This window comes from Buteo buteo, chromosome 15 (assembly GCF_964188355.1).
Source record: "Buteo buteo chromosome 15, bButBut1.hap1.1, whole genome shotgun sequence".
Lineage (NCBI taxonomy): Eukaryota > Metazoa > Chordata > Aves > Accipitriformes > Accipitridae > Buteo > Buteo buteo.
Genome location: NC_134185.1, coordinates 28,351,597 through 28,363,952, shown reverse-complemented (window position 1 = coordinate 28,363,952; position 12,356 = coordinate 28,351,597).

Below are 12,356 nucleotides of genomic sequence, written 5' to 3'. Positions count from 1 at the left end.
ACTGCTGTAGTGGTATTATTTCTTTGGAGGTAGTACAAGATGCTTTCCTCACCTGTGTCAGCCAAGTACAGGTGGGATTTCACATGTGGTGTTTGGTATGGAGCACTTCAGGCACTTATTTTAAATCAGACCCAAACCTAATGCCTGAAAGAACTGTCACTGCCAAGAAGTGGTCACTACATGGCAAGTTCTTCTTCAGGGATGTGCATGTTCCCACTGTGGCAGTGAGAGAAAAATCCTTCCTGCAAACCTGTCACCAGTAGTGGAAAGCTGTTTCGAAGCAGCTGGGATCAACTTATTTTCTGCTGTGGGCATGCCTTGACAGAAACATGGAGCATCCCACTTAGAGCCACAACAGGGTTTCTCTTCCTTTTCATTATCGTAAACTGCTGTTTCTATCATTTATTTTCATTTTCCCTCCTTATAGCAAAATCAATCTCACCTGAAAAACAGGTTTTATATCTGTAAGACTTGCTGAGAAACTTTTCATGTTGTAGCTCTGTGCAGTTTCTATATTTTTAGAAATCTGGAGGATTAGGAAAAAAATCCTAGTGGACTTAAATAATATTCATGCCAAGCCTTTCTTTCTTTATATTGTATTGTACATATTGTTGAATGTTTCTGATAGAAAACAATAGAAGACTAAATCCCGAAGAAGCTTCTAATGAAATCGATTGCTATCACAGGAAACAACCCAGTAAGGAAAATACTGTAGATTACTATTTTTGAATTCCAGTTGAGAAACTAATGAAGAAGATTGTGTTTTACTGTGGTGCCTAGGAGCCAGGAAATGAATTCAGTGGCCCAGATCCTTGCTAGTCCTGTGACCATGTTCCATGTTCCACCTGGCATCTAAAATTTTCAAGATAACAGGATATAAATAAAGTAAAAATGAAACAAAGGCAAAATGCAGACTTTTAAGATTGTTTTGCTGCAGTGGGCACTGGCAATGCCAGCCAGAAGAAGGGAACCGCACCTGGGGAGCAATGGGGAGGTGCAGGACCACCGTCCTTCTCCGTTGGCCACCTCACTGGATGGGCCACATAGCAAACCTCCTGCCAATGGCCCTTCCCTGAGCTGGGGATAGACCTGTGCTGAGCTGGGTTTTCTCAGCAGTCACAGCACTGGACGTAGCAATGTATTGGAGGCTCAGGCTGCCTTTTAAGCTGGAGGCAGTCTCACCTCAGTAAAGGCTTCTGAACTCTCTTCTTTCTTCTAGAGAGCTGGCTTTAGAAAGGTGACATTTTGCCCTCCTTAAAAGCATCATCTTAAGAGATGCAGAATAAATGAATATTCCTTGTAAAAAAAAAAATATATATACTTAGAGGGCTATAAGTGACAGAGCTAAATTGAAGAAGAGGCCTTATCTGAAGGTTAAAGACATTGTTCAAAAAGTGGAAGTTGTGTGCAAACAAGGGAGCTTACATAGATCATAAACCCAGACAAATGAGGCTTAAAACTATAAACATAGATTTGAAAGAACACCTTGCCAAAGGCAAGTGTAAAAGTTACTAATAAAACCTTAGACCACAAGAACTAGGAAGCTTTGCAGAGTTGAGAGGTGACCAAGGAGTAGAAGGATCACAAAAAAGGCCACAGAAGAGATGCTAACTCAACTCTTTGTTGTAGTGTTCACTACCAAAGATCTTGGAGACGTTCTTATCTGTACGTACTCTTTCTTCACAAAAAACAGGTCTGAAGAGTTATCTCCCATTGAATGGTTGGAAGAAAAAAAAAAATAGCTCAGATAAGTAAAATGGATGATAAAATCAGCTGGCCTGAGTCCTATTCTCCCAGAAGTTCCTAGAGAGGTCAGATACTGAATAGCTGTTCCACTAATTGAAGTGTAAACTTACCATTCAAATAGATTTTGAAGTCAGCCAAACAGCAGGTACCAAATCTGGAAAAGGGCTCCAGAGGGTATTTGCATTTGAGGCAATTCCACTTAAAAGTATCCTAAAGAGTGGTATCAGTTGGCACATGAATAACTCTGAACTAATGGGGAATCATCAACCTTCCTTTTGTGGAAGGAAGCCATGCCTCCTCCTTCTCCTCTTCCTCCTCCTCCCTCTCTTCTTCTTCCTCCTCCTCCTCCTCCTCCTTGCTATCTTCTGAAGGCTTCATCAAGCTCCTTCATATGTAAATGATCCAGTCTATACAGGACTTTTAAATACCATTAATGCTCCTGTTAATGTCTTAGGAAAGACCTGCAAAGACCTTTATAAAGAAACTCAACTATCTTGAGATGAAAAGGATTAATAACTACTTAAAGGCCCATCACGGGATATTAAAGAAAATGGTCCAGATGCAACTTCTGCCTCACAACACAAGAAAAGAGGCACTGAATGACATCCTCAGACAGTGGGTTTTAAACAAATAAAAGGAAGTACTTGTTCCACACGGAGCAATGTTAAAGGACACTTTGCCCACATAATCAGAGAATGATGTAGAAACAAAAATCATAAATGGGTAACAAAGTGCAAATTATGGAAGAAATACCCATTAGGTGCAATTAAACACAAAAATTCAGATTTCCAGTTCTTTATATGTGTGAGGCCTAATAAATGACCAAAAGCAACAAGGCTTATAATAGGCAATAGAAACAGAAAAGCAAGCGCATCCTCTGTGTCTCAGCTCCCCGCAGCTTTAACGCCTGCGGTCTTCCTCCTTACTTGGGGAAAGGTCAGATTCTGGAGACATTCAGAAATCTTCTTGGGGAGAATGCTAGTTGGAAAAGGTGTTTCAGTAGGAAAACTACATTTTTTATTTACTTATTTACCAGTATCTTCATTAAAATACTGACAGCATAAGGACTGCATGGAGCCCTTCCTAGTTTGCATAGCACAATTACTCTAAGTGGCAGCATCTTTTTCTTGTTACCATCGTACCCTTATGTTGATCAAACATATTGGCCTCCAGGAACTGGCCTCTAAATTAGTACAAAGCAAGAGTTAACTCCACAGAAGTTGAAAGCAAGTATTAAGTAAAAATCAAGCTTCTGATTCATGAGATTACATGTATGCATCCAAATACATCCAAACTTCCACATGCAAGCATCCTGTCGTCTGTGATACAGCATCAGGCTTCAAGTCTTGCTGCGACCCAGAGCAGAACTGACAGCTATATATGGGCTCCGAATTAAAGTGCTCTAAGGAGAAGGGACTAGATTACATTGCCTAGATTCAGAAATGTCTACCCAGAGGATCTGCAGCTGAAATGTGTGTTTGTATCAGAACGACAAAGCCAGGGTTTGAACAGAGATGCAGCTTTTTCAGCCCAGAGTTGGCCCTGACAGGTCACATATGAGATGTGCCCTGCAGATATCCAGCTCTGGCCTCCTACCCTTCCTCATCTCCAGGCTCCCACACACATTCATAAAAGGATTAGAGCATTTAAATAGCCTCATTACAAAATTCTATTGAAACATAGATACTGATGCAAATTGTACAGCCTGTTGGCAATGTATGAATCATGCCAGGCCTAGAATGGGTCTACATTAATTCCAAGCGTGCTGTATTTCCATTTCCAAACTAGTTCTCTTTTGATATTCATATTGCGAGTTGCCTTCATTTAGATTATTTTCTTTCATTTTGCAATTTTCCTTTGCATCTATTAATGCTCTTGCCAAGTCTCTGTATACATAGCTGATTTCCAAAGCTTCCCTCATCCTGTCCTGTGTTTGACCTCCATTTCTTCCAAAGGAATGTAAACAATGGCAATCAGAATTTGAGGTAAAGAAAGAGGCATTTCTAGAGCTAGCCGTTGCAGACAAGTCTTTAATAGAAACAGAACCAAAAGAATCAGGAAAGGGTCCATTCCCACTGTAAAGTTCATTTTTGCGTCCCAGATATACGTACAGTTGAATTGTATCATTTTGGTCATCTTCACTTCTTTCATAGGAAAAGTATGCACTACCCTTTGAAGCCTGTTCCTGCTTTCTAAGGGAAAGTGAGCTGCTTCCATGTCACCTCCATGGAGAACACAGACGGGCACACGTATAGCCTCACCAACGGCACATACACCATGCCATCAAGAGCAGTCTTCTCTCCAAAGAATGGAGAAGGAAGACAAGTCAAGCTGGTGGTACTGCCACTGAGGAGGCTACGCGCTGTGATGACTGGCGTGATTAACGGCCATATTCAGAGGATACATTCCAGAGTGGCCATAAAACACCAGTCATTAGGAGTTTGCATTTATCAAGTCAGATGTAACTTTGGTGAATCTGCTACCTGTGGGGATTAATGGGCAAAATACGTGCAACTCTGCGTGCTGCAGCAGCTGTCGTAAAGTCTCTACATTTTCGTTTGATCCTTGCTACCAAAAATTACAAAAACACTTGTAACAGATATGGTTGTTCATAAACCCCTGGCATAGCCTGCTGGGTCAAAAGTTCATTAAAAGTCACATTCAATTAACAAATGACTGTCATCGCCAGATGTGTATATCCTGAGGTACAGTTTTAATATATGTCAGACACAGCCACAATGACAGGATAACTGATGATTAATGCTTAGCTGACTATTTCACAAAGCATCACACTAAGTAAAGGAATACCTCTGAAATAAACACCCTAACCCTCATAACTTAAGCTAGCTGAGGTGAAAATATGAAATAAGGGAAGAAAGATGAGGTGCAAAAAATACAGATAATTGGAATGTCTTCACAGTCATTCCCCAGGCTATATTTCTATGTTTCACCTAGCTGGGGAGGAAACATCTCCTCTTCAGATCAATAAATAGACAAACTTTTTGTTCAGGAGTGATAAACCACAGCAACAGAGCTCCAAGTGCATTCCCCAAAAGACAGCGAAGGCAAGATAGAATCTCAAACATGGCTTCCTGGACTTCTGAAGAGAAGCAGCACTGTGTACAGGCTCAGAAGACCCTCTGTGGTGGTGCTCACCAGCCTTTCCAGAACCTTGTGGAATGTATTTCAGGCCTAACACATATTACTGTGATGTTACAACTGAAACAAAGGCAGCTGAGACTTGTGTTTTCATTATATGAGTGTGCTGGCAGCAACATCAAGTTAAGGAGGAGTTCTGCCCCCACACCTCCTTCACAGACAGTTAATTTTAACTCCGTGAAATGGTGCATCATCTCCTCAGTTGTTCTGTACAACTGGCTATGGGGTCATGCTGTAAACTGGAGCAGCAAATGGGGGGGTAGGCGGGCCACACGCATTAATGAATATTGCCAGAATGGTATCAGGAAAGCATGGTCTCCACTCAGGCTCTGCTATAGTGCAACCTTCTACACGTGCTTAATTGTCAGGTAGGTCCTCGAGAACCAGGGTTGACTATGCAGAGCTATGCATTAGCAGATGGACTGCACTCAAACACTGCCCTTTGCTGGGGTGAAATGTCCAGTTTATGCATTAGCATTTAAAGAGAAGACACTGATTCCTCTCATTGTACAACTTTTAAGTTCCTAGTGCAACAGAAGCAGTGCAGAAAGGTTGCCAGGCCATTACCTTCTCCTAATAGTTGAGTTTTGCAGCATGAGGCACAGGAAAGGTACAATGCAAGCACTGGAAAATTGCTGCCTGCTTGCTTTAGAACCGTGAGAAAAACAATGCAAATTGCTTTTGTGTTGTGGAATAGTTTCTTAACACCCTTTGGTGTACATGATTTCATCTTGTCTACTCAGTCACCCCAGGCCCTCTGTTGACAGAAATTATTTAGCAAGCTAGCTCAGTTGGAAGATTTACACAGTTCCTGATTTCTGGGGTATCAGATTTTGGTCCAAATACACCTTAATGCACCAGTTCCTTTTACATTTAGCTTTTTATTCATTTTTCCTCATTCTGTTGGAAAGGTACAAGGAGGCTGAATGATACTTACTTGTATGGCTGTCTGCAAGGTGTTTCTGTATGGCTGAAGTCCACTCAACCTTCCAGAGCTGCTAACACTGGCTGCTGCAGTAATGTCACATCCTGTATGAATTCCTAGGCTGAACATTTTCACTTTTTCTGAGCTAGCTGTCCTCTGCACACCGTAGCAGTTAGACAAAATGATCGTGTGGGATGAGGATACCAACCAGTCCCAGCTGGAAATGTTGGGAAATTGTCCTACCAGGCACAATCTGGTCAGATGTCCAGGATAAGCTGTAATTACTGAGGAAAGGTGCTAAAAAGGCAGAGAACTGAAAAAAAAAAAAAAAAAAAAAGTTGAACATGAAGAATAATCTCCAGTTTTCTCACTCCAAAAGGAAGAGGCTCACAGCATTCCTCTTGCCCCCTTCCACGTTTCCCTCTTCCAAGAGTGTTTGACCCATCCCTCAAAGCTGGCCATGTAAAGCACATGCCTGTCACCAGCACATGTTGCTCAAACCACAGAAAAGCAAGTAGCAGCACGACATCCCTTCTGCCTGCACAGGAAGCACCGATGGGATACAGCACCAGATACAGCACGTGCAGTCTAACAGCAACCACGGTCAGCCAGTGCTCCTGCCATCAGATCAACTCCACCAGCATTAAGGACCGCTTGTATAGCATCGTAAGGCGACTCAGGTGTAAGAAGTAAGGCTAGAAGAGTTACAGCGCCTGATTCTCTCTTACAATCCCCAAATAACACATTTCTTCATTTCCTCATCAAATGACTGGACACTGTGCTGTCGTTCATTTATGTGATGAGTACACAGGCTACAGTGACATCTCTGTCAGGTCTTACTTCCCATGCAATCTATAATGTATTTTGATACTTCTGTAACTCCTTTACAACATTATTCTCTTGGGTTTCCTCTTTTTTTTTTTTTCTTTTTTTTTTTAAAAGCAAAGCAAGTAATAACTTCTCTTTCAGCTATAAATTCCCAGGGCTTTGGAGCGCTGCTCTTTTCAGAGTGCCAGTCCCAGCTAAATGAATGCCACATTAAGGTACCTGGCTTACCTTTGTCATCTCCAAACCACCAGGTTCTTCCTCAGACTTCTGTTAACTAGGGAGAACTCTTCAGTAAGTGCTCCATAAAGGACTGGAGCTTATAGAATAATATAAACCAGCCTCTCTATGGCTGCAACAGCTGGAAGAGCAAACAAGCCCTGAAACACATTAACGAGGAATGAAGCACACATCAGTAGAGAGATGAATGATGAGAGAAACACCATGGTGGAGAATTATCTGTGTGTCATCACAAGGTGATCAGAGAACTAAAATTATTACAGGCATCCAAGCACATGACTGTCTATTAATTTGGAATTAGTTGTCATTTTAATTTGGTATCTGAGTAATCTGGGCTAAAAAGTTCCAAATAGAGAAGACACTTAATGCAAGTAATTTGGAATAAAAAAAATCAGATAATAGAATGGACTTGAATCTGCGTTCCCATTTCAGAGTTAGAGATCATTATGTCAGGGATGATGTAAGCTGCAATAAACTTGCACTGTGTCTTTCTGGGGGGTACTCATTTCATGTCTGGCTCAGAGAAGTCTCCAGGGAGAGAGCACATGGATACTGAAAAGCAGTAAAAAACAGCTCTGAAGAGGGGTGAAAGGACATTTTGTCTTTAAAAAAAAAAAGCCGAGAGAAGATATTTCATGAAAGAACCTCTCAGAATGAATCAGCTCTTTGGAGTGCGTCAAGTTAGCTTTACAAAACAGTTTCTATGTATTCAGCATTCAGAAACCTTCAGTGAATCAGTGAATTAATTTCTTTTGGGAAGTTTCTGAAAAGTGCCTCACCAACATTACTGGAGAATTAATCTTTATAATTCAGCTGTCAAGCAGTGTGACTGATCACCTACAGTCTTATTCTTGCTCCCTCATTAAATGGTCTCTGCTTTAAAAAGACTTTTTCCCTTAAAAAAAAATCCTCACCTAGTCACAAAATTAATCTCAAATTTAAGCAGCCTGGGAGATCAAAGTTCTTAACTTAGTGTTTATTAGTCTCAGCCATAATTATAATTATCTGAAAATACTAGGAAAGCAAGAGTTTTGTTCCTTAGAAAGCTTGAGGGGAGAACATAACTAAGGCATAGATGATGGATTTGAAGATACAGGCTGACCCTCTTAAATAACCTTGTACAAGACTCTCCGGGCTTCTGTAAAATGGGAATATTAATAATTCAGAAAACCATTAAGAGAATGATCACTGTGGATTTGGAGGTCCAAAACATTATACCAGGTAATGAGACCATAGGGAAGGAGATTAAGGATGGACATATCTGAGATTTGATCAATTCTGAGGCAGGCAGTTTGAGCAAGAATCTAGCCAACAGAAAGACCGTCAGTGAAGGGTTGGGAAGAGAGATGAGCTTTTAGGAAGCAGAACTGAAATATTTCTCCCCCAATGGTAATTAAAATGTGGAATGTTCAACCAAAACTACCAAAACAGTTGCAACAAAAAATCATATTCAAATAAAAGTTGGATGTAGTCAGATGGTACCAGTTAGAAACTGTATCTTCATCCAGAACCAATGAATGGGTGTATCTCCAATTTATTGATATGTTGTTAGGATGCCACAGCAGCACCTCTGTTTGCAGACTTTCCATGATTGTGAGAACAGCTGTAATGATTCACACAAGAGTTCAATGGCTACAGAAATGGTGCATGTGGTGTTTCCATCATTCAGACCTACTATGAGGCTCCTGCCACAACCATTTAGTAAAGAGCTTGGTTATTGTAGAATGCAAAATTTTCAAATCATCACTGTGTAGAAGACATACATAGCCTGAGTTTTTTTCCACTCTCGTAATCCCTGAAATATATGTTTCCTCTAGTTGTTCACTAGAAAGCATTATTTCCTTTTCAGAGTTCCAGACATACCATGGGACAGTTCACAATATGCACAGATGGTTGGTCTTCTAAATTAATAAACCAAATGATCTGGGGGGCTCTCACTGGAAAGTTCATTTGCTATGTTGTTTAGAGTTTATGCAATGTTTACTCACTTGAATGTGCTTCTAAACTCAATACAGCTGCTCCTCTAAGTAAGCCTTCACCTGGAAGACAGACAAAGTGGTCCTTGCTGTATGGCAATTGCTAAATATTGACTTACATTGTTTCTGTTTTGGTTTCATGCAACACAACAGAATGTGAATTTCCTCTACTACACTACAGATGTGAAATATATAGGAATAATATGTTTGCCATATGGTTTTTTTTTTTATTTTAGTTAATTTAGGTCAATTTGACTTGATCATGAGAGAATAATATTTGGAACCAGAAAGTGAAAAAGAACAAAACCCACAAATACTGCAAAAGCCTGGTACTGTAATGTTGAAATATGGTTTTGGCTGTAAGCTAATACTAGCACATCATTCATAGAATCATGGAACATCCCAGCTTGGAAAGGACTTCAAAAGATTGTCTGGTCCAACCTTTCATTGGAAAGGGAATTCATCAATTACAACCAGTTACGTGATGAATACTTTTCTAATTTTCCATGAATGTTGATTTAGTGAGTGCCATGGAGTATAAATGTTAATGTTGGCAATATTAAATACATAAAGCATACAAAGGCAGAGTTTTCAACTATTGCAACTTATGCTGTTGTCTTTTCAGCTTTCATAAGATAAACAGTATGACATCCTTAGTCTATAACTTTACTTTCACTGAAAATTTTCTAATTTTGCTGAAAAATTGTAAATGATACAAAAAATGTAAGTTTTGGGGTACTTGGGGGTGGTGGTGGTGTTTGATTGTTTGTTTGGGCTTGTTTGGTTTTTTTTTTTAATAGAAGCCTAAAGGCAAAGAAAGACTGGTAGAAAGAAAAAATACTTTTAACAGAAACACTGAAACATAGGGAAAAAACATTTTCCAACTTCTTAGTTAATGGCATATCTAGTCTTGACACGAGAACGCCAGAGTGATCTATAAAATGGTTCCCAGCCTCCTAAGCTTGACTATCTGTGGCCCTCTCTTTAGAAAGATGTGCATAAACAGTTGTATAAACATGAGTCTCAGCAAGAATCAGCATTTATACTGCTTGGATTTGAAAATATCTGCTACTAAATGGAATGCTAGGGATGTCACCTGGGGTCCAGAATGGCATCTGTCACTAGCTAAGCCGATAAGGATAAAACCATAACACTGTAAATTCAATTTATAAGCATGGTATAAAAATATTCATCATGGGCTTAACGTATTTCTTTTGCATTAATGTCTATGTTTTATATACAAAGATATGCTGCATATTTATAGGCCCAAACCACATCACACATGCTGGGACACCAGAACGTGCCTGCTTGGATATGCAAGTCCAGATTCACCCCCACTGATCGTGCTCTTGCAGGCTGCTCTCCACTTTCAATCTCCATTGTCTGGGTTAGGATATACACGCAGGTAGGAGCTCGTCCACCTCCTGAAACATGTCTCCAGTCCTGAGGCTTGGAGTCCTGTCACCAAGATGCCAGAGTCCAAAGCCCTCTCCCCCCAGACTCTGTGTTTAAATCAATGAGAAAAATAGCAGCAGGTTAACTATCGTTCGCTCGCTGACTACGCAGGAGAGCTTGGGCAACCACATGTTTACCTACAGCACATCACTTAAGAAAGCATTAAGAAAGCTTTAGAGTGGCCTTCAGTTTGGCATGTTGCAAGAGATAGATGAGGGCATTTCTGGGCCTCTAATTTACCCAGTATGAGGGACACTGGATAGTGATTTTTAATCCACCCCCAGCACCACTTGGACCAGCACCACTTCAACCTTGTCTTTCACCATCCACATCATCCTGAAACCGCCACTGACCTCCTTTAGACCGGTTGTATCATCTGCCTCACTTGACACACTGCTGTCACAGAGTTTACCACCCCGGAAAGAAGTCAAATTACATTTTATTCTTTTTCTTGGAGCACTGAAATTGAAATCTGCCTCTGTTGTTGAGTAGCCTGGAGCTGGCTCTTCTTACCTGGATATCAGGTGGGGAGACAAGAACAACATTTTTGTCCCTAAGCTCTGATTCACTGCTCAGAGCTGGCAGAAAATCTCATTGCCTTTTTTACGAGACCTTGCATGCCTACCTGAAATAAGTTTACTACATGGAGATAGGCAAACGCTATTCACAACTTGGTCAGCTTTCACCAAATTCCTTTGCCTAGAAACAAAGCTGGTCTGGGGTCACTCCAGAAATGGTGGGAAGCTACTGAAAACTGTATTGCCAATCCCCACCAGGAGACAGCACAACCCAGGCCTGACTGTCCTAGCTTTAGCCCTAGAGTCAAAATAAGAGTTAATCTAGTTCAGCATTGTAAGTTTCGTGTCATGGTACTGTCAAACAGTCCAGCTGCTTGGGACAAGCTGCGGTAAGATGTAAGACGAGAGTGCAATGAGGAGCTGGCAGAAGCTGTCCTGACCATGCTGCTGACTGCTGCAGGTTCTGGAGAGCCAGAGGAGCTGGAGTCACCACAGGCTACAGCCCTGACAGCCCCGAGAAGGAGGGAGGTCAGGTAGTATTTCCTTTAGATGAACACTTTTTCTCTATGGTTGCCACACATTGCCTATGGCACATGTTGTCATTGAAGACAGATGTTTTCTAGCATAGAAGTTAAGCTGCTGTGAAAGTCAAGAGACAAGATAAGAAAAATATTTTTCAGCCTGGATCTGAAAAGATATCCATATAAAATAACTTATTTATACAAAATGTAGAGAACGTATCACGCAAATTTGCCATAATAATATGCTGGGAAAGCCTGGAAAACCTAAGAAAGCAAGCCTAGAGCAGGCAATATTTATGTAACAGATCATCAGTGACTTATAAAATCAATGTTTGTAATTCACTTATGTGAGACAGGTGAAATAGCACAAATTCAGTTGCACTTGTTTGAAAAAAGTACAAAATCTTGTGCTAGTAGAGAAATAAAATTACAGTGATTCTTCTTCCTGCCTTAGGTTACAATAAACTGATCTGCAACTGGGATCAGGAAGAAAATCAGGAAGCTATTAGTAATGAATAAGATGTACTGCCACATTTGTGGTAGTGCACTAGATAGACCTCTCCTAAACTTTTGCATGGTTAAATAACCCCCTCTCTTGTTTTCAGACATCAGAATTTTTATATACAGGAAATGGATCCTAGAGAGGATATGTTGGATTCACAACAGACTATGTAAACTTCTCCTGACACCATGATCATTGTATGATATTTGACCAGTGTCCCTCCTTGTCATAAAGGCTTCAAGAAGAAAAAGAATCATTTGTCACAGTTACAGAAACAAATACAGGTAAAATGACAGTCTAAAGACCAAACTTGTTACAAACAGTTAAAAAAATGGGAGAGTGAAGTGTTAGCACCTCGAAACAAAAGCCTCCTTGGTTCAAAGCCTTGTCGATTGGCCAGAATATTATCCAGTAGACCTCAGTCAAGAAATACTTTATTTGTATTGAAGTAAATACCTCAAATACATTTACTTCTAACACCTGCTAGTA